The following is a 21,542-nucleotide window of genomic DNA, read 5'->3' on the forward strand; positions in this document are numbered from 1 at the left end:
TGACGGAAAACAAAACAGGAAGTGAAGCATTCCCAGTTTAAAGGGACCATCTGGGAATGTACTAGAATCAGTCCTGCTGTGAGCCAGGCTTTGTGTCTCACCCTGGGCTCAGAGGAGAGGGGAGAGGGGCTGGAGAGTGCAGACGGCCCTGGGCCGGCTCTGCCTTCCCAGGGGTGGAGGGTGGGCTGTGCGCCACATCTGGGCCACAGCACAAGGCATGAACAGGAAGCAAGAAGGGCAGAGACCAGGGGCCACCAGGCTGAGGGGGAAGCAGCCGAGCTGGGGCTGGGGGCAGACCTCGGGGTTGGGGGATGAATCAACTGCGTGGGTGTTTGCACTGAGAGGAAGGACAGCCAGCCTGCGTGGCTCTGGCTGGGTAGGTAGCAGCAATGCTCTGGAGTCTTTCTCTCCCAGGGAGCCCTGCCCCTCTGGTTCCCGAACCTGGGTTCCAGCCCCTGGTACAAACGAACGCCTGGCCGGCTCGCTCTGGGAGAGATGGTGCCTGCCCCACAGAGCGCTCACAGCCTGCCAGGCGCTGTGTGAAGAGTCCTGGAGAAGCTGTTATCTCATTCTGCTCCCCCAGTAGCCCCATTTTACAGAGAGGGAAACTGAGGCACAGAGCAGCTAGTGTTGTTTAAGCTCCCATAGAGGAAGTGGCAGGACCAGGATTCCGAGGGAGGCTGCACTAGCCCACCCCATAGCTCATCTTTGAAGATGCCCTCGGACCGCCCGTGTGTCTCCTTCCCCCGGGGAATCACCCCGGGACCTGTGTCTGACGCGTCACCTCATTTCCTACACGAGGCCGAAAAGACGGGGACAGGGATGATAAGTCCCAAATGTCTGTGGCCTCTGTCTGGTTGGATGGGCGGAAGGAGCAGGAAGGAGTGTTCTGGAGAACCGGCTGCAGCCGTGGGAAGGGGCTTCCTGGGGAAACGGGATTCGTGGATTCTTTCCCAGCCTGGCCGAAAAGCTGGGAGGGCCCATGGGGCAGTGCCCTTGACCCCGCCCCACCCCCAGCGGCGCCAGCACTGTGCGCTGTACCATCCCGCTGGGGGACAAACCCAAATTTTAGCAGACAGCCCAATGTGACTCAGGCGGAAGGAAGGGCTGTGCGTGCAGGGACGCTCACCTGCCTGCAGGGGGCGCTGTGGCCGCTGGCGGGGCCGCGGGGGCGAGGGCGCCCGGGCCCAACGAGCGCCCCGCGCAGGCGGCTGGCCGGGCGGGGGGCAGGAGGTCAGGCACCCCACGGGGACGGTTCCTGGATATAGGTCCCAGGCTGAGCTGGCCACCGCTCTCCAACACGGCAGGGGTGCGTTTCACAGCCCGCCACACCCGGACGTGCAGCCATCCGGGTCCAAGAAGCCAACCTCCAGGGCTGCATTACCGCCCCTCTGCTTCCAGGCAGCTCGCACTGCCTTGGGGTCTGGGCGGGCAGGATTGCCAGAGAAACCCTCAGTTCCCCATCTCCTAAAGCGAGGACATTGCAGTGAAGTGTTCCAGGGTCCTCTAGCACTCCGAAATACTGATTCGTGTCATTTATAGATTTGTTATTTAAAGCAAGTATGTCTCATTCTAAATTACTTTCCCTGAAGACTTGGATTAAAAATAAATCTGTATTTCAAATGCATAACCAGAGCTTATTTACCACCATTCTGAAATTACTTTGCAAAGCAAAGGATCATTCTGTAAAATGAACAAACTTAATTTTATCTGGGAAAAAATAAAAGCAGTAAAGGAGCCCAGCCACCCCGGAGCGTGGCCTCAAGGTGTGTGGCCGGCCAGATTAGCGGTTCGGGCTGGGCGACCTTGGGTGTGCCACCATTGCTTTCTTTTGTCTTTACCTTTCTGGGTTTTGCTGTTGTTGCAATAAAGACTTAATTACTTAAACACTGGGTCTTTGATTTACGATAGTTTGTCCAAGAAATTTTTCTTACGGAAAGAATAGCCCCCGTAAGGAAGTGGGCGTTCTCTGTTGGGATCCATTTTTTGTAGCTTCTTTTGAACAAAGAGACATGTTGCTAAAAGTCAGTTGGAAACCTCTGATTTAAACAAGTTTCCAGAGACTTAAACTATGAAGAAAAAAAACCCTCCGATTTAAACAAAGTCGTAGAGACTTAAATCACGAAGAAAAACCTTGACTGCGCTTCAAATCAAGGTCTGTCTGTTCACAGGCGGCATAAACAAAGTTCAACGACAAGCCACAAACTAATGAAGGAATAATGTCTGGGGTATGTGAATAATCCTAGAAATCATTAAGAAATAAAGACAACCCAATGGAAAATGAGCGAAGGCACAAACAAGTATTTCACAAAAGAGGAAACTCCCACGGCCCACAAACTTGTTAAAAATGTTTGACCTCATTTGTAATCAGGTTTTGAGAAGTTTTTTTTTTTCTTGTTTTATTTTTGTTTTTTACAACTATCAGACCAGAAAAAATGGCAATGTCTGACAATACAAAGTGTTGCTACGGGTACAGAACAAAGGAACTTACACTCGTCTATGAGAATGGTAACTGGTCCACCACTTTGGAAAACCATCTGGCAGTATCTTACAGGGTGAAGGTGCACGTGCCCCCAGCCCCTGCTGTTTCCCTGCGAGCTGCACACCAGAGAAAGCTGCACAATGAGCCCACAAGACACAGTGAAAACAGCAAAAACAGAACAAAACCAAACAAAACCCCAAACTGGAAACAACGTACATGTTCATCAGTGGGAGAGCAGGTAAGTGTGTGGACAACGTCCACACGGTGGAATCCTCTGCGGCCGCCCTCGCTGACGTGGGCGAGGCTCAAACGTGACGTGGAGCAGCAAAAAGGCCATCACAGAAGAATGCTGCCGCGGGATTTCATCTACAGATGGGTTGAAAGCACGCAGAATTTAACACCGTGTTGTTTAGGTGTATATGCATAGAAGCAAAGCAAAGGGAAGCAAAAATTTAAGAAAGCAGGTACCACTGGGGAGGGTGCGGGATGGAGGGGTACACACAGGGGATTCAGAGGTATTGGGGAAGTTCTATTTCTTAAGCCAGGTGTCCTTAGGTCCTGCCTGTACCTGCTGCTTTATATGCATATTTCATAATCAAAATGGAATGCAATTTACCACGCATGAGCACACCCTCACCTCATCTTATGAACCAAGGACCAGGATGGTGGGGGAAGAAACCTGTCCAAAGTCACACAAAGGATTTGCGTGCAGAGCACAGGATTGCACCCCCACCCCCCACCTAACCTAGAGATCCCCACCCCACCTCCACCCTGAACTAAAGACCCCCACCCCACCCTGGTTACGTAGTCACTAGAGACCTCCACCCCCCTCCTACCTGAACTAAAGACTCCCACCCTAGCCCCACACTGAACTAGAGACCCCCATCCCACCCTGATGCTGACCTAGACACCTCGCTATGACTCAGGTCTCAGTGTTTCTAGAAGGCTCCATGAGGAGACAGGGACCAGTGTGCTGATCCCAAACCCAAGCAAAGGGACCAGAGGACCAATCAGTTTCCAGCTAGTGATTTGTCCCGATACACCTTTACTTACAGGGAGTTGTCAGGCAGGACAGTGGGAGAAACAGACTTGAACAGCACACTGACTTTCTTCTCGGAGGCTCAGGCAGGGATCCTTTCGGACAAGAAGCTCGGAGAGACCACAGCTGCAGGCCAGGTGTGGGCAGGTGGGCAGCCCTTGATGCGGTAGATGAATGTGCTTCGGTAGCTAAAACTTCTTGGTTTGTGGCAGCCCCTCTGACTGCCTCCAGGGCCTCTGAGCCCAGGCCTGGGAGCACCCATGTGTTTTATTTATTAATTTTTTCTTTTCTTTTCTTTTTTTTTTTTTTGAGACAGAGTGTCACTCTGTTGCCCGGGCTAGAGTGCCGTGGCGTCAGCCTAGCTCACAGCAACCTCAAACTCCTGGGCTCAAGCCATCCTCCTGCCTCAGCCTCCCGAGTAGCTGGGACTACAGGCATGCACCACCATGCCCAGCTAATTTTTCTATATATATATTTTAGCTGTCCATATAATTTCTTTCTATTTTTAGTAGAGACGGGGGCCTTGCTCTTGCTCAGGCTGGTCTCAAACTTCTGAGCTCAAACGATCCTCCCGCCTTGGCCTCCCAGAGTGCTAGGATTACAGGCGTGAGCCACCGCGCCCGGCCCATCCATGTGTTTTACCTGTGAGTGTGTCTGCACCCTGCAAAGACATAGCATCGCCTCGTGCACTCGGGTGGTAGGAGTTCCCTGGCTGGATGGGTGGTGCTTTCACCCAGTGCTGTCCCCGAAGGAGTTAAAATGAGAGTCTGCATTCAATATATTTATGGAAATGTAGACTTGAGATACAGGAAGCCGAGTCATGAAAGAAGACATTGGCACCCAGCTTTTCCCCAAATCAGCATGGTGCAATCCCTGGCCCAAACTGTAGCCCAAACCAAGCCACCTAAAAGAAGTAAATGTCTGTGGCTGAATTCACTTTCCATCCTGGAGCTCCAGTGGATTCCACGTGGTGCCTGGGGCCGGCTAGGCGGGGAGGCTGACCCGGGCTCCAGGGGCCTACGAGGGGTTGGGGGGGGCCCCCGAGTGCCCTTTGCCCTTCACCGGCTGCCTCTCCTCCTCTCTGGATCTTCCCTCCATGTTTGCAAATCTTTCTCCCACTCCTCTGACTCCCAAGATGGAAGGGTGGGATCACAGACCAGCCTGGCCCACGCGTGCTGTCCTCCCACCGTGCTAGTCACACATGACGTTCCCCAGTGTGACACCACCCCATGGAAATACCCGGTGTGCTAGTCAGCTTGGGCTGCCCGAGAAATACCACAGATGGGGCGGCTTAAACAGCGACAGCTGTTTTCTCACAGTTCTGGAGGCTGCAAGTCCAAGACCAAGGTGTTGGCAGGGTCGGTTGCTCCTGAGGCCTCCGTCCTTGGCTTGCAGGTGGCCACCTTCTTGCTGTGTCCTCACATGGCCTTTCCTCTGTGCGTCCCTGGTGTCTCTTCCTCTCATAAGGACAGCAGTCCTACTGGATGAGCGCCCTGCTCTAATGACCTCATTTAACCTTAATTACCCCCTTAAAGGCTCTATTTCAACACACAGTCACATGGGGGGTCAGGGCTTCACCATCTGCAGTTGGGGGTGGGGCACACAATTCAAAGCCCCAGGACTCGGTGGGGAAGCCCAGCCCCGCAGGGATTCACAGTTGTGGCTGGTTCCACGGGAGCCTCCGAGATGGCCGCTCACTCTGGCCCTGAATGCGCACGGGGCAGGCCGTGTGCACTGCAGAGCCTGGGGGCCGAGGGGCCACTCTTCTCTGTTCTCTTTTACTCCAGAGAGTGACTCGGGGGGCAGTGGGAGGGTAACTATCCCCTCCAGTACATTAGTGGGGCTGAGCTGGAGACCCCGGGCCTAGTACAACCTGCAAACTGAGCTGTGCAGAGGCCACACACCCAGATTTCTGCATCTGTGGACTCAGCTTCCAGTGCTCTGTCCAGGTGTCCCTTAATCTTCGGATCCAGATTCAGCGTTCTCTCTGCCAGCCCCCTGTGGCTTGCTACACCTTGGGTGGCTAATTTGATCAGGTTAAACCACAAGACAGGAATTATTTTTTTTGAGACAGTGTCTTGCTCTGTTGCCTGGGCTAGAGTGCCATGGCATCAGCCTAGCTCACAGCAACCTCAAACTCCTGGGCTCAAGCGATCCTCCTGCCTCAGCCTCCCGAGTTGCTGGGACTACAGGTGTGCTCCACCACGCCCGGCTAATTTTTTCTATTTTTAGTAGAGACGGGGTCCCGCTCTTGCCCAGGCTGGTCTCAGACTCCTGCACTCAAGTGATCCTCCTGCCTTGGCCTCCTGGAGTACTAGGATTACAGGCATGAGCCATGCCCGGCCGAGACAGGAATTATTATTCCTATTTTAGAGATGAGGAAACTGAGTCCCAGAACCGCTGTTGGAGCCCAAGACCCTCTGGTCAGCATTCTCTATGAGGCCCCACGGGCTCGGGTCCCATGTTCTCTCCTCAGCCAGGAGCAGCCGAGGACCTGAGGTTTGTGTTGACATTCGATCATGCACCAGGCAGCAGCGCAGGAGGAGCTGTGCGGTCCGGGGCCACGCACTGGTGTTCCTCCCTGCACTCAGCTGGAGCACCCACAGCTGCCACTGAGCACCAGCGCCGTGACCCTTTGGGGAGGTCTGGGGGAAGGAGAGCTTTAACAAAAGAGAAAAAAGGAGCAGCAGGGCATGATGGGGAAACTGAGGCACAGAGCAGTCATGTGTCTTGCACAGAGCCCCGTGAAGGTTTGTGCAGAAGCTGCCACCAGCTCTCCAGGCTGGAGGGGAACAGAAGCCAGCTCACTGATGACATTCACAGACACCCTCCCTCCTGCCAAAGACACGAAAGTTTCATCTGGGCCCCTTCCACCTCTCTTCCTCGCTAAACCTTTGATCAGAGCTGGTCACTGTGGACTAACATCCTCCTCTCCCAACCAACGTGAAAAGACAACAGTGAAATGGTTGGTAGAGAAAGAGCCCCACTGCCCTACACCACCTGACACATCCCTCTTCTTAGACCCACAATCGAGGGTTAGACGTGGCCCCAAGCACGCTGGCCGTGCCTCCATCAGAGGGTTTACAGCTCGGACTGCGTCTGTCAGTCCGTGCATGTGGCAGGTGGAGCGTGTCACTCCCATCTTGCAGACAAGGAAACTGACACTGTGATCCAAGATCACACTGCTGCTGCCTCTCAGCTCTAGTCTGTGATTTCCTGCGCCTGTGCCTGTGTCTGTCCCTGTCCTCCCACCACATGCCCCTGCCCAGTGCTGCTCCTCCCAAGTGAAGCGTATATTGGTGTCATTGTCACCGCAACTCCAGAGGGATGCCCAGCCTGCGGCATTATTTTTCTTTGGATCCAGCCTCTGTTCCTGTCCATAGAGAGCTCTGGCCACAGAGCACAAGATTCTGACACAACATCCTTTCAAGGGCACATGGAGAATGCGGATTTTCACAGCAGGCGGCAGGCTGGGGAAAACAAGTGTGTCCTTGTCCCTGGCCCTGCCAGGCTGGGGTAATTAACCCCAGGCCACTGGGAGCTTTCTTAGGCAGACAGCTGAGGTCCACCTTTCACCCCAGCTGTAGGCAGCGAAACCCTCATCTCTGCGTCGGAACAGCAAGCTGGGGTCCCTCCTCGAGCTGGGAGAAATGGGCGCCCAGAGTGTGGGAATCCTGTCCTCAATCATTTGTGCTTCTTCAGCCCACACCCTGCCAGGCGTTGGGGCCACCACCCGGTGGGTGCAGGCTGCACCCCTCCGTGACCATCCTGCCTCCTCCTATCTGTCACCACAAGGTCCCTGCAGCCTCCAACCCCCAGGGAGCCAGGCTTCAGGTCTGAAATTTATGTCCCTCCCCTGCCTAGAACCCGTCAGGGCTCCCCATTGCCCTTAGGAAAAAGCCCAATTCCACAAGCCAGCCATTTGAAGCCCTCCCTGACCCAGGCCTGCCGCCCCCCTGCCCTCATCTCAGTCCCAGCTCTCTGGCCACCCAAGCTCTTCAAGGTTCTTCCCACCGTCACCCTCTGCCTGCCACACACTTATCCTTCAAGACACACGTGGGCTGTCACCTCCTCCACACATCAAGAATTAGATGTGCGTGGCCGGAGGCACCTTGCCTGTACCAGCATCAGGGCTCTGATCTGCGTATGTGTCTTTTCAAAGCAATTTTGTAGCCACACAGTAGGCAGAAAGGAGCTAAAGGATCTAAAAGCAATAAAGGAGGTTTTGTTGCTAGGGCAACAGCAGTTTGAATATGAGCTCTAACATTTTTTTTTTTTTTAGAGACAGGGTCTCACTCTGTCACCCAGGCTGGAGTGCAGCGGCACCATCTTAGGTTACTGCAGCCTGGAATTCCTAGGCTCAAGCGATCCTCCTGCCTCTGCCTCCCAAGAAGCTGGGACTACAGGTGCACACCACCATGCCGGGCTAATTTTTTAAAAAATAATTTTTGGTGATAGGGTCTTGATATGTTGTCCAGGCTAGCTCTAACTCTCATATATCATACACACATGGACCGCAGCTTTGGGATGAAGGAGCAATTTATGAATGAGGCAGCCACAAGGGTAAGCTGCAGAGAAAGCAGGCTGTTCTTTTTAAGAGGGCTGGTGGCTCTCCGAATGGTGTTTTACCACCTGGTACTTTATTCTTCCTGCTGAAAAGCCAGGAATCAGAAAAATGACCTCCTAGCTTCTCTCCAAACATCTGGCCCACAGGCACTGGCGCTGTAATGCTATCCAAGGCTCAGGGGCCCCAGAATGTGGGGAGGATGGACAGGGGCATGAGCTGGCCCCAGAAAAGCAGACTGGGCAGTGCCATTCTGTCGGAAACCAAAGTGGCCGGGGAGGCTGCAGAAGGACAGGGATGAGGGAAGTCCCCGCCCCGAGGCTTCAGGCCACAGTGAACTTCCCTAGAACGGTTCCCAAGGTTCCAGAACAACTGCCAACCTTGACCAATTTTTCTTCCACCAGCCACAAAGTGAACAAAACAAGAGTTCGCCGGAAAGCCAAGTTGACTTCATTTAAAAAACTATCCTGTATTCCAAGATGATGTGCTTACCTTCTTTTGGTGCTAAATGTCCTTTCTTTTAGGAAATGATGTCAACAGCACAGTGATTTTTTCCAGCGTCTTTTCTTGGTAAAGTAACAAACTGAGAACATTCCATCAGTTTCTCATTTTTACATTTTGGGTGGGAATGAGGGGATCTTATTGGTGGGACTTCTCAGAGGGACCCAAAAGATTCAGAAGAGATGTCCCCCCTAGATCTGGGCCAGGAGAGCACGTGCAGTTTGGGGGGGGTTGGGGGCAGCCCTGGACAGAGCAGGGGCCAGTGGGCAGCGTCCCCAGGCAAAAGGCTCACAGGAACAGCAGAATAAACAAGCTTCTAGGGTGTGTCACTGCCTTGGAGAGTGACCTAACACACAGATGTGCACACGTGGGACTCAGAGAGAGGAGGGACACATGAGGACGAGCAGCTGGGGCCTTGAGGCTGCAGACTGAGGGACTGCAGAGGGGCCCTGCAGCCAGCACCTTCTAGAGACTTCTTCTGGCAAGAGGAAGCTGGCGGTGTGTGGCCCAGCCCAGGACTCAAGGAGGAAGTAACCCTCGTGGGGGGTGGCGGAGGGCCATGGGCACCTAGACCCTTCCTTCAGAGGTGATGTCCATCCCAGCAGGAACCACGCCAGCAGCAGGCGAATTCCCTAAACACGTGTCCCCCTGACACTTAGTGAGTGTGGGTTTGTCCACCTCGGAGGGGGTGGCCTCTTCCCTCCACATCCTCCCACGTCCAAGGCCCCAGTTGAAGAAGCCCATTCAGGAATTGCCTGAGGAGGAGCCACCCACCTGATCTGACCTCAGCCCTACGGCCCCTGCTGCGGACTTGGGCCACCCGGCATGTCGCAGGCACCCACAGCTGCCCGTTCACAGGCGCCACTTCATCTGCAGGGCTGGGAGGGGGGTGACTAAAACACCAACTCCGGACCCCACTGCCCAGGGTTGCACATGGCCCCGACACCGCCTGCCGAGTGAGCACAGCTGAGTGTCAGACTCTCGCCTCAGTTCCAGGCAGCCAGTGTCGTCCTGCTTTCTGCTCCTTCTTCCTGGGCGGGCAGCTCTGAAGCCCGGTGGCCTGGCAAACCTTCCCCTCACGAGCTGTGTGACCTGGGGCATGTCTCTTAACCCCTCTGTGTCTTGGTTTCCTCCTCTCTAACACGGGCATAATAATCACAACCACCTCTTAGAATAGTTGGTGGGGATCGGGTGAATTAATACTGCGAGACTGAATATAGTCGCTCCTTGACTTATGGTGGGATTATGTCTTGATAAACCCGTCGTAAATTGAAAATGAATCTAATACACCTAACCTACTGAGCCTCATAGGTAGCCTCGCCTACCTTAAACGTGCTCAGAACACTTACATTAGCCCACACTTGGGCAAAATCATCTAAACACAAAGCCTGTTTAATAATAAAGTGTTGAATATCTTATGTAAGCTATTGAATACGGTACTGAAAGTAAAAAACCAGGATGGTTGTGTGGGCACTTGAGGTATGGTTTCTACGGAATGCGTATCACTTTTGTACCATCCTAAAGTAAAAAAACTGAGTCTTAAGTGGAACCATCGTAAGTCGGGGACTTTCTGTGCTGAAATGCACAGTGACTGGGCCACACATCAAATCAGAGCTCTGACCCACTCTCTGCAGCAACCACAGCCCCTGTAGCAATCGGCCCCAGATGGCCAGGACTTGACTAATAGCTGCCAGCTTCCCTAAGGTTTGCCTCCACTCCCAATTTAGAAAAGCCAAATATGCCCCCCTCATCCATCACGTAGGACGTCCTGCCCCCAGGCGCCAGCCTCCCCCGGCCAGCAGCCTCTGATCAGGGCATACTGGAGTCTCTGCCTTGCAACAGCAGGCTCCAACTAAACAGGCTTTGCTTGCTGTCACCGGGTGGTCTTCGTTTCTCTCCATAATCCATACAAAGTTCTAGCCTGAAACCCATCCTGGGATATGCACCCAGCAGTGCCAGCATTTGTTGACCCACCCACCAGGAAAGGCTTTGCCTTATCACTTGCCCTTGGGAAATCCCGGGAGCTGCACGGAAAAAGTCCCCAGGATCTTGGGAACCCCCAACCTGAGAAGAAGCCCCCATGTCACCCAGTAGCAGAGATCTGTTCCTTTACCGTGGGCTCACTCCACCACGGCTGTACCAGCACTGGCGAGGTGCCAGGCGTCCCTGTGGGCAGAACCCGACCAAGGGCAGGGACAGCTGGGCTCAGGCAAAGTCTATGTATTTGAAAGTGGGGGTGTGCTTGCCGGCCTGATGGCCTCAGCTGATATCTCCACGGGTGACGCCACGCCGCTCCCAGCCACACGCCTGCTGGGCAGCCTCCACTCTGCCAGGCAAGAAAGGCAGCACCACATGCAAACAGCCATTTCAACAGAAATGGGTTTGGGTGTAAGTTTCTTTTATTAGTCCCCAAAGTAACACACGCCTGTTGTAAGAAAATATGCAAAAGAGGAGAGGAAAATCCCAGGTGCCCCTCACTCAAAGCTCACCACACTTCCCAGTTTTTTCTCTCTACAGTTTCCAAGGTTGACATTGTACTGTCCCCATGATTCTATGATGTGAGTTTTTCACTGGATGAAATACATGAAGTTTCCCCATGTTATTACAAATTTCTTGCAAACAGCAATTCAGAGGCTGCAAAATAGCCCAGCCTATGGCTGTCCTATGGGTTCAAAAATAAAAAATAAATAAAATAAAAAGCATACCATAGGGGCAGCAGCCTGCAGAGATTCCTGCCCTGGTCCCCTGGCTGTTTCCAGCTTGCTTGGCCCATAAAACCCCCCTTTTGTGAGGTTGCTGGTCACAGCTAGTGTCAGCTAGAAAACCGCCAAATCCACAGATTCTGTGCAGACAAAAGGCCTGATGACAGGTCTGCCGGGAGAGCACCCCCTCCAGCCCCCCTCACCTCCCCAGGGCAGGGGCCAAGCCCAGCTCCACCTGGCACAGCCAAATCTGGTTTGGCTGCAGGAAGAAGTAGAGAAACCTGGGCAAATCCCTGCCCCCTTTTAGACCTCAGTTTCCCACCTGTGCCAGGACTCATTGACAGTTTAGTCTGCAACAAGGAACCTTCCTCGTGCATCCTCATGGGCTGATGTCCGTGGAACTTTGGCCATTTCCTGGTTCTAGAAGCCTCAGCTGTCAAAGGAAGGCAGAGATGCCCCAGGGCTGAAGTGTCGTTTGATTTTGGGTCAGAACCACCCCTCTCCCCAATTTGGGCAAATCACACCCTCTGCTACCTGCAACTGTTATTTTTTCTGGGTTCTCTTCTCTGTCCTAGAACCTGGGTGTACAAACCAGAGGGGCTTCAAGGGGTCTGTGAATTGCCTGGACCTGTCTGCAGGTGTGCGTGCCTGCGCATCTGTGTGTGCACGCGCATCTGTGTGTGCCGTATGTTTCTGGGGCGAGTCTCCCTGGATTTCAGATTCTCAAAGGGGCATGAGCCCCTGAAAGCACAAGAGCCTATGCCCTTGACTGGACCCCCTCCCACGGCCTTCCAGGTGGTCTCTCAGGGTCCTAGCCTGCCTCTCAGGCTGCCCCCACATGAGCTGCCAGAACTTTCTGAATGCTTCCAAGTGGGCCCCATGTCGGGACCTCCCCTGGCCCCAGTAGCCATCCTGGGAACCCTTCTCCTCACCATACACCATCCTCAGGGATGGAGGGATTAGGCACAATCTTAGGACACAACCAGAAAAAGCCCCTTAGCCTGCCACTCTTTTGTGCTTCCTCCTCTCCACGGCCGGAGAAGATTCTGTTGGGAATCACCAGCTCGCAGGAGAAAACCCAAATTCTCAGTAAGCGCCCAAGACCTTCTATGACCCTACTCTGAAACAAGTTCACATATCTTTTTTTTAAAACAGGAAACACACAAATGTGGGTTTATCAACACTGTCAGATACTGTTGGCAGAAGAATTAACTTTAACACACTGTATCTGTGGGGCTGTCTGTATAAGCTTCGTTCTCTCCAGCTTAGACTTTTTGTTTTTGAGTCAGAGTCTCACTGGAGTGGAGTGGTGCGATCATAGCTCACTGCAGCCTCAGACTCCTGGGCTCAAGTGATCCTCCTGCCTCAGCCTCCAGAGTAGCTGGCACTACAGGTACTTGCCTCAATGCCCAGCTACTTTTTCTATTTTTTGTAGAGATGAAGTCTCGCTCTTGCTCAGGCTGGTCTCGAACTCCTGAGCTCAAGCAATATTCCCGCCTCTGCCTCCCAGAGTGCTAGGATTACAGGCGTGAGCCACTGCGACTGGCCCTAATTATTTTTTATTAATCCATTGTTCCTCCTGTAAACTTGTTGGTTTTACAATCATGTAAAAACAAATGAGTGTAGTTACACTCACGATGAAATTATGCACTTCTGACTTGTTGGAGTCTACTATAAACAATTATGTTTACCACCTCCATGCAGATGACTTAGAATCTTTGTTTTCCATTGTCAACATTCAACGTAGACTTAGAATATTTTAATTCTATTTTTCCTGCTTTGACTTTTTATTATTGTTGTCAAAGTTCCCAATTCTTGAATGCTAACTATGCATTAGGCACTGTTTGTTCTAAGTGCTTCACATAGATTAACACATTCAACCTTGACAACACCCTAGGAAGTAGTCTAACATTAGCTCCATTTTATAGACGAGGAAACTGAGGCCCAGAGAGGATTGGTGACTTGCTGGATTCATACCTCTGTACTACGACTTAGTCCTTCTATCTCTTAATATTCAGACCATCCAACCCAGCTACACAGAACAATTAGCTCCCTGTTTCCTGAACATTGCCCTCTCTGCCTTGAATTCCCTCCTTCCCAGGGTTGACATCTCTTCCAGAAGCCCCATCTCCCCTCCCTGTCTCCAGATCTGGCTCCCCCACCAGCTGGGGACCTCCTCAGGGGGCTGGCCCAGTGCCCAGCCTCCATCATTATACCATCACATGTTTGCTGGACTGAATTGAAACACTCTCCCCAAGTTACAGATGAGGACACTGAGGTCAAAGGTTAACTCATTTCTCAACGATTATAGATACCAGGACCCCTGAGGGGGGATGGTGCCGACTTGGCAAGTTAATTCATTAATTCAGTAAATATTATTAACCATCTCCCCGCTGCCACGCATTGTGCTGGGTGCCTTAGGGAACAGAAACAAGACCTCCCACGGCCCTGCCCTCCCAGAGAGCAACAGCCTCACGGTGCAGACCACAGCCTCCCCCAACACACCAGCATCCCCGCACTCAGGGGAACGCAGGTGAATTTGAGCTGGGCTTTGCGGGGGAAGTAGGATGTGTCAAACAGAGAGACCAGTGGTAGAACAACCAGCAAGGGCCAAGGCGGAGAGGTTAGCTTGTCAAGGGGGGTAAAGAGAGGAACCAAGCTCAGAAACCAAGCCACAGCCTGGGCACTGTCGGGATTTGGTTACTTCTGGGTTCCTGACCTGTCACTTCGCTTCTGCCTCCCCGCCCAGGAGAGGACCCGGGCAGCAGCTGCGTCAACTATTCTGATACCACAGGACACACATCCTTTCCTGGTGAGGAGGATGCAGGATACAGTTTGTATCTTGGGTACCACTTTTTCCAAAGACAAGTTGGGAGCCCATCAGCGCGAGACCCTTGCCAAGGCTCCCCACCCGCTTTGGCCTCCAGACACACCTGAGGTTCTCGCTCCGCTGCATCCCTTTCTGTCCAGTCCAACCGTCATCTCATCTTCCCAGCTTCCGTCTCTCCCTGTGGTCCGGGACACCCTGGTCAGCAGAGCCTGGCTGAAGGATGCTCTTTCACCCAACACGATTTAAGCGCCAATACGTGCCCAGAGGGAAGGTGGGTGTGGGCGAACCCCGGATGCCCCCCCAAAATGACGGCTGCGGCGGGGTGGGGGCGGGGGGCCCGAGGCTCCGCCGCGTTTTCCGCCCGCCCGCTCGCTTCCCGCGCGGCGCCGCGGCCTGAGAACCGCGAGACCGCGCGCGCGCGCGCCTGACCCCCGCGCGCCAGGCCCCGCCCTCCCGCGCCCGCCCCAGCGCCGGCCCCTTTTGTTCCCTCCCGGAGCCCGGCCGCGTCTCCGCCGGCGCTCGGCTCGGCTCGGCTCGGCTCGGCTCCGCCGCGGGGCGCGCAGGCAGCGGCCGGGCTGCCTCGGTGCGCGCCTCCCGCCTTCCCGCGGCCGCCGGCGCGCAGACGGGGCGCGAGGCCGGGCCGGAGCGCGGAGCCCCGGGCGCCGGGGGCCGAGCCGGTGGGCAGCGCGGCGCGGGAGGGGCCGCAGCATCCGCGCCCGGGGCCGGCGGGAGGAGCGGGCGCGGGCCGCCGCCGAGCCTGCGGCCGGAGCGCGGAGGTAGGCGCAGCGCGGGGCCGGGGAGCGGGCTCGCGCGGCAACAAAGGACGGAGGGCGCGGGTGGCGGCAGCCCCGGCCTGGCCGGCGGCGGGGCGCCGGGCGCCGGGCGTGTCGGGCGTGGGCAGCGGCGGGAGGTCCGCGGCCGGCCGGGGGGCGTGGGCGGCGCTGGCTGCGGTGCGCCCCCAACTTCCCCGTCGCCGCGGGCGAGGGGGCGCTGCTGGGGCTGCGGGTCCCCGAGGTGAAGGCGTTGCCGGCACCCTCGGCGTCCTCACCCACGGAGGCGGTTCGGTCCATCTGCTGGGGCTGCCCGTCCCCCTCCCAAGGGCAGCGCCGGCAGCTGGACGCGCGGGGCTCTCGGCTCACAGGCCCCGCGGTGGGCACAGCCTGGTGGGCGCGGCCACACAGCCCCGGTCTCCAGACGCGGGGTCTGGGAGAACGCGGAGACCCCGTCCCGCCGGCTTGGGTCGCGTGGCCGATGCCCTTTGCAAAACTTGATTGAAGTGCACGGCTGAGGACGGGTAGGGGAGATGGGAGCGGGTGGCTTCCCGCAGGAGGTGCCCCCCCCCAAGCTGGTGCTGGTGGCTGGTGAGGCAGCAGATTTTCTGCCCTCCCCCCAGGGAGGGGCGGCGGCCGCGGAGGATGCTTGGCCGAGCCTCCAGGGCCCGCCCGTTTGGACCTTCAGGCGGGGCTTGGGCCAGGGCGGGTGCCCACTGGGCACTGCCACGCAGGCCCCGGCACCACCCTGGAAAGGACGGACAGAGGGAGCGCCCTGGGGGGAGTCACAGCCAGCAGTGTGCCCCCCACTCTCTGAGAAGCCTCCCCTGCCTTCTGAATGAGAAGGGGGTCTGAGATAAGATGCCTGAGGGAGCCTGGTGTGGGTGGGGCTGGCCTAGGGCTGTGGGCGAGAAAGAGGAGGCAGAGGAGGGTGCAGGGAGCACCACGTGTGCGCCAGAAGCCTCCTCCCCAGCAGTTGTAAATGTAAACAATGAGCCCTTCATTCATGCAGCTGCAGCTACCTGGCTCAGCACTTCTGGGGGGCTGGCTGGTATACAGGACTGAGCCTTGCTGTCCCCAAGGAGCACAGCTCAGCAGGGCTTGATGAGTGCATCGGTGGGGAAGCTGGGGGCATAGGGAGGGACCCCTGGAGGATGGGGTGGGCCGGGAAGCTGGATAAAGCACGGTGCAGAAGTTTGCTGTCAGGATGTGCAAGGGGGCTTCATGCGAGGGAAATGGCCAGGAGCTTGGAGTCGAAAAAGGGGGCAAGAGGCCTGCTGGGTTAGAGGAATGGCAAAGGATTTAGGGGCTGGGACATGGGGTTTAAGGAGGGTAAGTCCCGTTGAGGGGAGGGGTCGTTCTGTCCCTCCTGCTTTCCCAGGTAGAGCCCCTCAGGTGCCCTCCTGCATACAGCAAGCACAGGATGCGCTGGTGTTTGCACTGCCTGGGCGGGAGGTGATGCAGGTGATGCTGGCTTGGGAGGCTTCAGGACGGGGCTGGGTAGAGATGGAAAGCAGCTCCTAAGGCAGAAGAGCCAGGTGGAGGGGCCTGGGAAGAGCCTCCACACACACCTGTGTGCACCTGGTAGCCCAGGTGCTTGGCACCCAGCTGGCTGGGAAGGTGGTGCCTTGGAATTCTGTTCCTAGAGCCCAAAACCCCTGAAGGGAGATCTGCCCAGAGGGGCACTAATCCCTTTCCAGCATCTGCTGTCGGCTTTGGCAGTCAAGAGTCAGAATGCTGGAACTTGGTAGCCTGGGTTCAAATCCCACCTCTGCTCCCTACTAGTTCTGTGACCTTGGACAAGTCACTGCACTTCTCTCTGGCTTGATTTCCCCATCTGAAAGATTGGGATACTTATGGTATGTGCCTTTTAGGGTTGTTGAGAGAACTGTGTGGCCTGTGATGGAGTGGATGTCCTGTGAGTGTTGTTTGCTGTGGCAGGAAGGGCCTCCAGCCTCCATTCACACGGGGGAGTGGGGTGGGGCAGGGCTCATCCCCTCCATAGGCTGTTTGTCCTCCTTTGGCCCTGCCTCACTATGGCCTCCTTCCTGGTCCTGCCTCCCTTGGTCATGGCAAGGCCACTGCCCCCAACCCAGCCTTCCTTGCTCCGCCCCCGGCAGGCTTGCCCATAGTGTGGCCTCCCAGTTCCCTCTTGACCTCCCGTCCCTGGCACACTGATGGTTGGTTCTGTGCCCCGTCCCCCCTTTTTGAGGCAGGGCCTCACTCTGTTGCCTGGGCTAGAGTGCAGTGGTGTCGTCATAGCTCACTGCAGCCTCAAACTCCTGGGCTCAAGCGATCCTCCTGCCTCAGCCTCCTGAGTAGCTGGGACTACATACGGGTGTGTGCCACCATGCCCAGCTAAGTTTATTGTAGAGGTGGAGTCTGACTATTCGTGACCCTTTGGTTCCCTGCACACTGGTTCTTGGGAGACCTTCAGCGTTTGTGTAGGTTAAACTTTAAAAATTAGCACATTTTGTGTACTTACTCTATTCCAGGAATGGTTCTGGGCTCTTTAAATGCATACATTTGTTTGTGAATATTTTAATAATGCTGCCTTGTGGCACAGGGAAGTTGTTCTGTTTGCTCTTTGTGCATTTGTTGAGCACCTCCTGTGTGCCTGGGAGGCACGCCCCTTCTGTCCTGCCATTCTTCCCGCCCCCCCCCAGGTTCATTTCCCTACAGCATAATTATAGCCTGGCCTTTTCAGACAGACAGCCCATCCGCTCAGGTGCAAAGTCCAAACACATTATTTGGCTTCTAGAGCCACCCCCAGTTGGCTGTGCCCCGGCTCTCCCCGCACGGCCATGCCTACCTGAAGTCCACCCCCGGGCCTGTCAGTAGTGGGCCTGGTTTGATGAGCAGGGCTGGCTTGGGAGGTGCAAAAGTGCCCCCTGAAGCCATGACTTTGGGATTATTTTGTTGCAGGGAACAGGAATCTCCTCCAATTAGGTTAAGTGAAAGGGGATTTAAGAGTAGGGAGCTGGGAACTTGTGCAGCAAACAATTGCAGGCAGCCCAGCCCCCCGGGACCCGGGAAGCTGGCAGGCAGCCCCTCCTCCGGCTTTCCTCTCTCTGGACTGTGGTTTCATTTTCTCTGCCTCTCCCAGTGCATCTGTCCCATCTCCTGTCCCTACGTGCTCACTCTCCCCCGGCTCAGTGTGGCGTGGCTGCTCAGCTTGAGTCCATGGGACTTCCTAGTGGGGGTCCTCTCATTCTTGGGGTGCAGAGAGAGACTGGCTCATCCTGGGTGAAGGAGCCCACCCCCATCTGCTCAGCTGGTGGGGGGCAGGCCTTGTGGTCTCTGGGCTGTGGCTAGGAGACAGTGCAGTGCACAGCTGGAGTGAGCGGTGTGCTGGGTGAGGGCCTGTGGTGAGGGCGGCCACCGGAGCTCACAGTCTGATGGGGGAGGCAGATGCACGGTCGATTAAGCATCGTGCCCCAGGATACAGCCCGTGGGGCTCCACCGCTCAGCAGCATGATTTGTTGGGAGAAACTGGAGTGCCCTGATCAGGCGTCGCGTGGGAAGGGAGGACAGGAGGGATGGCCAGGGCTGCCCACCTCTGGCCCCTGGCATGGGATGAGAGGAGGCTCTTTCCCTTCAGGACCTGGAGGCTGGGGTCTGGTCACCAGCGTGGGACTTGGGCCTCCCTGTCGTCCAGCCCTGCCCTGTGCTGCTCCCTTCCCTGTGGGCTGCACGGCCAGGGCCGCCACTGCAGAAACAGTAATGCAAAACTCATGTTTGCAGAGGAAATGCTTCAGAATGTTAATGAAATGTTTCCATTCTGAATAGAAGGCAGGACAGGCCAGGTGGTTTTCATTAACAAGGCATGAATTTAGGACCTTGTCCACTTAACGGCTTCTGTCTTGACCAGGATTTCTTGCTCCGTGGCTGGGATCATACCTTGCACTCCAGCTGGTGCCCGGAGAGACACCCGCTCTTGGTTCTCCTCCCTCCTTTGCCCTCTTGGCCTCTTGGGGCAAGAGGGTGGATTTTTAGGCTCATGAGGGGTGTCTGGTCTTCCAGCCTTGCCCTCTGTGGAGGCCCCCCCCCACAGGGGCCCCGGGCGGTCTGCTCCCCGCTCTGCCCCACGCAGGGTTGGGGAACTTGCGGCCTTGGGGCCGCACATGTGGCCTGGATCCTTGAGTGTGACCTTTAGACTGAATCCAAATTTTACAGAACAAAAAGGGGTTTGTTCTGTGACGTTTGGATTCGATTGAGGGACTGTGCTTGGGGATCTGGAGGGCCACATGTGGCTGCCCTCACCCCTCCAAGACATCCACCCTCTTCCTGAAAATGTAAACAATATCAGCACCTTTTAGAAACATTTTAAGGCCAGATACTTTGATGCCTAGAGGGGCTGTTGCCTGGGCAACGGTTTGCCCGGAGGCCAGGTGCTGGGGGCGTGTGGTGGTCTGGGGGCTTCCTGGGCGAGGGCATTGGGGCTGCGTCTGGAAGGATCTGTGGGCCTGGAGCATCTGAGGGGGGCATTCCTGATGGCACAAAGGGAGAGGGCTAAGAAGTTTGGGCAGCAGGGAGTAGTGTGTCTGCCGAGGGCTCCGTGTGGCGCCCACTGTTCTTCCAAGCTGAACGTGAGCTGGGAGGACTCGTGCCGTGAGGGAGGTGCTCCCGCTGAGGCCGTTCCCTTTTCTGATGTGGACTGTTCCCTGCATAAATCCATTCTTTCGTTCGTTCACTGGGCTCACGTTTAGCTTCTTTCAGACCAGGGGCCACGGAACAGGGGAGGGACGATTTCCGAAAAGGTCTTGTGTGTTCTTCATCTGAGTCCAGAAAGGACTTGAGGTGATTTACAAACATAAACGCAGTATAACAAGATTAAAAATAAATGAGAAAATTGGGGCAAGAGGAAAGCCAGGGTAGCAAAACTCAAATGAAGCCAGGGGTGGGGGGGAACTTCTGCTCTGTCTATACGAGGTAATTTGACTCCGGGCTTCCAGCAGCCATATCCGAGAGGGAAACAGGAGTTTGGAGTGGCTTTGTGTTGTCACATGTTGGCTAAGCCCGTGCTATGTATAACATTAATGCCGAAGTGAGGGACAGTAATCCAGAGAGGGGTGAGCTGTGGTCCTGGGGTGTGGCCCCAAACATGTAGAGGGAGAGACGACAGTAGCCGCCTTCTGATCCTTCTAATCCTGCCCCTGGAGGGTCCCCGCTGGCAGCTGCAGGGAGCTGAGAGCTGGGGCTGGTGCTCCACAGCCAGCCCCCCCAGAGTCGGGCCCCAGGGTGGGCGATGACATGTGAATCAGGAGCAAGGTCGCGGCCAGAGGCAGCAGGCAGCGCCTCATCTGGGAGCCTCACGGAGCTTCGAGAGGGAGTTTGCTAAGAACAGAAGGGAGAAGGTGTTCCGGGCAGAACAAGGGACGGTGGGATGCCTTTAGGAGCAACGAGACGCTCTGGGGCGCTGGGTGCCGGTGGGAGGGTGCCCAGGAAGGGAAGCCAGAGGCAGGTGAGGGCTGGGCCCAGCTGGGAAAGGTGCTGCAGACTGTGGCCTCGGCGCAGCCCTCCCGGCCTCCTGTCTACGTCTCTGCCCTCGTCCCACGAGCCGGGTGCCTGGAGGAGGCTTGGTCTTGGTTTTGAGGAAGTCACACCCCCACAGCCAGAGGGCCCGTGTTCAGATCCCAGCTCTGCCGATTTGTTGTGTAACCCTGGGCAACTGACTTGATCTCTTTGTGCCTCGGTTTCCCTATTTGTAAAGTGGAGCTCGTAATAGTATCTTCTTCATAGGGTTCCGGTGAAGATTAAAGGAGTTAATATTTATAAAGTGCTTAGGATGGTGCCTGGAACTGAGCAAATGCTACAGGCCCGTGGCCCCCACAGCACACCCACGAGGACTCTGAGCCAAGCACGGGACGCTCCCCCACGACCTCTCCCGGCTGGGTCTTCTGTCCAAAGCGGGGGGTGGTGTGGACGTTGGATCGTCCGTCCCCTGCGGTAGGCTGGCCCCGGGGGGACACTGGGGGTGCTCAGCAGCTTCCAGCTAATGTTGTTATTGACAGGAATGATAGTTGCTCAAAGGAGAGACCAGGCTGGGGGGAGATATTGTTCTGTGCCGGGCCCTGTGTCAGGAGCGTTTTAGGTAGAATCTTATTTAAACCTCACTGTACCGGAGTGACGTGAATTCCATTGTCACCTTCATGTCGTGGCTAAGAACAGGGAGGGCCAGAGAGCACAGTGCTCATCCTGAGCAGTGTTTCCCGACTGTTTTTTTTCATTATCACCCCCCCCAGCCTTCTTAGACATTTTTCCCCTAATTGCCAGCCCCCCGTGACATTTACACGCCAGATACCCTGTGAACCAGTTTATGTGCTGTGGGCTTTTGGAGGGCCACAAACCATTGTCATATCTAAAAATTTCTTTGGTACCTTGTTATGGGTTGAATTTTTCCTCCCCAAATTCTTACATTCAATCCCTAACCCTTAGTGCTTTAGAATGTGACCTTATTTGAAGATAGGGTCTTTATAGAGGTAATTGAGTTCAAATGAGGTCGTTAGGGTGGGCCCTAATCCACCGTGACTGGTGTCCTTGTAAGAAGAGGAGGTTGGGACACAGACTTGTGCAGAGGGACAACCACCTGAGGACGCGGAGAAGACGGCCATCGACAAGCCAAGGAGAGGCCTCAGGAGGAACCAACCTGCT

At 55.6% G+C, this 21,542-nt stretch overlaps 1 protein-coding gene across 2 annotated transcripts in view; it reads left to right on the top strand.

The window, feature by feature from the left end:
* Nucleotides 1-14,842: 14,842 nt before the first annotated feature.
* The window catches only part of CLIP2 (CAP-Gly domain containing linker protein 2), a 66,603-nt gene continuing 59,903 nt past the window's right edge, over nucleotides 14,843-21,542 (top strand). For both annotated transcript variants that reach the window (XM_045543154.1, XM_045543155.1), the window contains exon 1: nucleotides 14,843-14,894. The gene's annotated coding sequence lies outside the window, so the exon portion shown is untranslated. The remainder of the gene's footprint in view (nucleotides 14,895-21,542) is intronic.

This window comes from Lemur catta, chromosome 2 (assembly GCF_020740605.2).
Source record: "Lemur catta isolate mLemCat1 chromosome 2, mLemCat1.pri, whole genome shotgun sequence".
NCBI classification, from domain to species: domain Eukaryota; kingdom Metazoa; phylum Chordata; class Mammalia; order Primates; family Lemuridae; genus Lemur; species Lemur catta.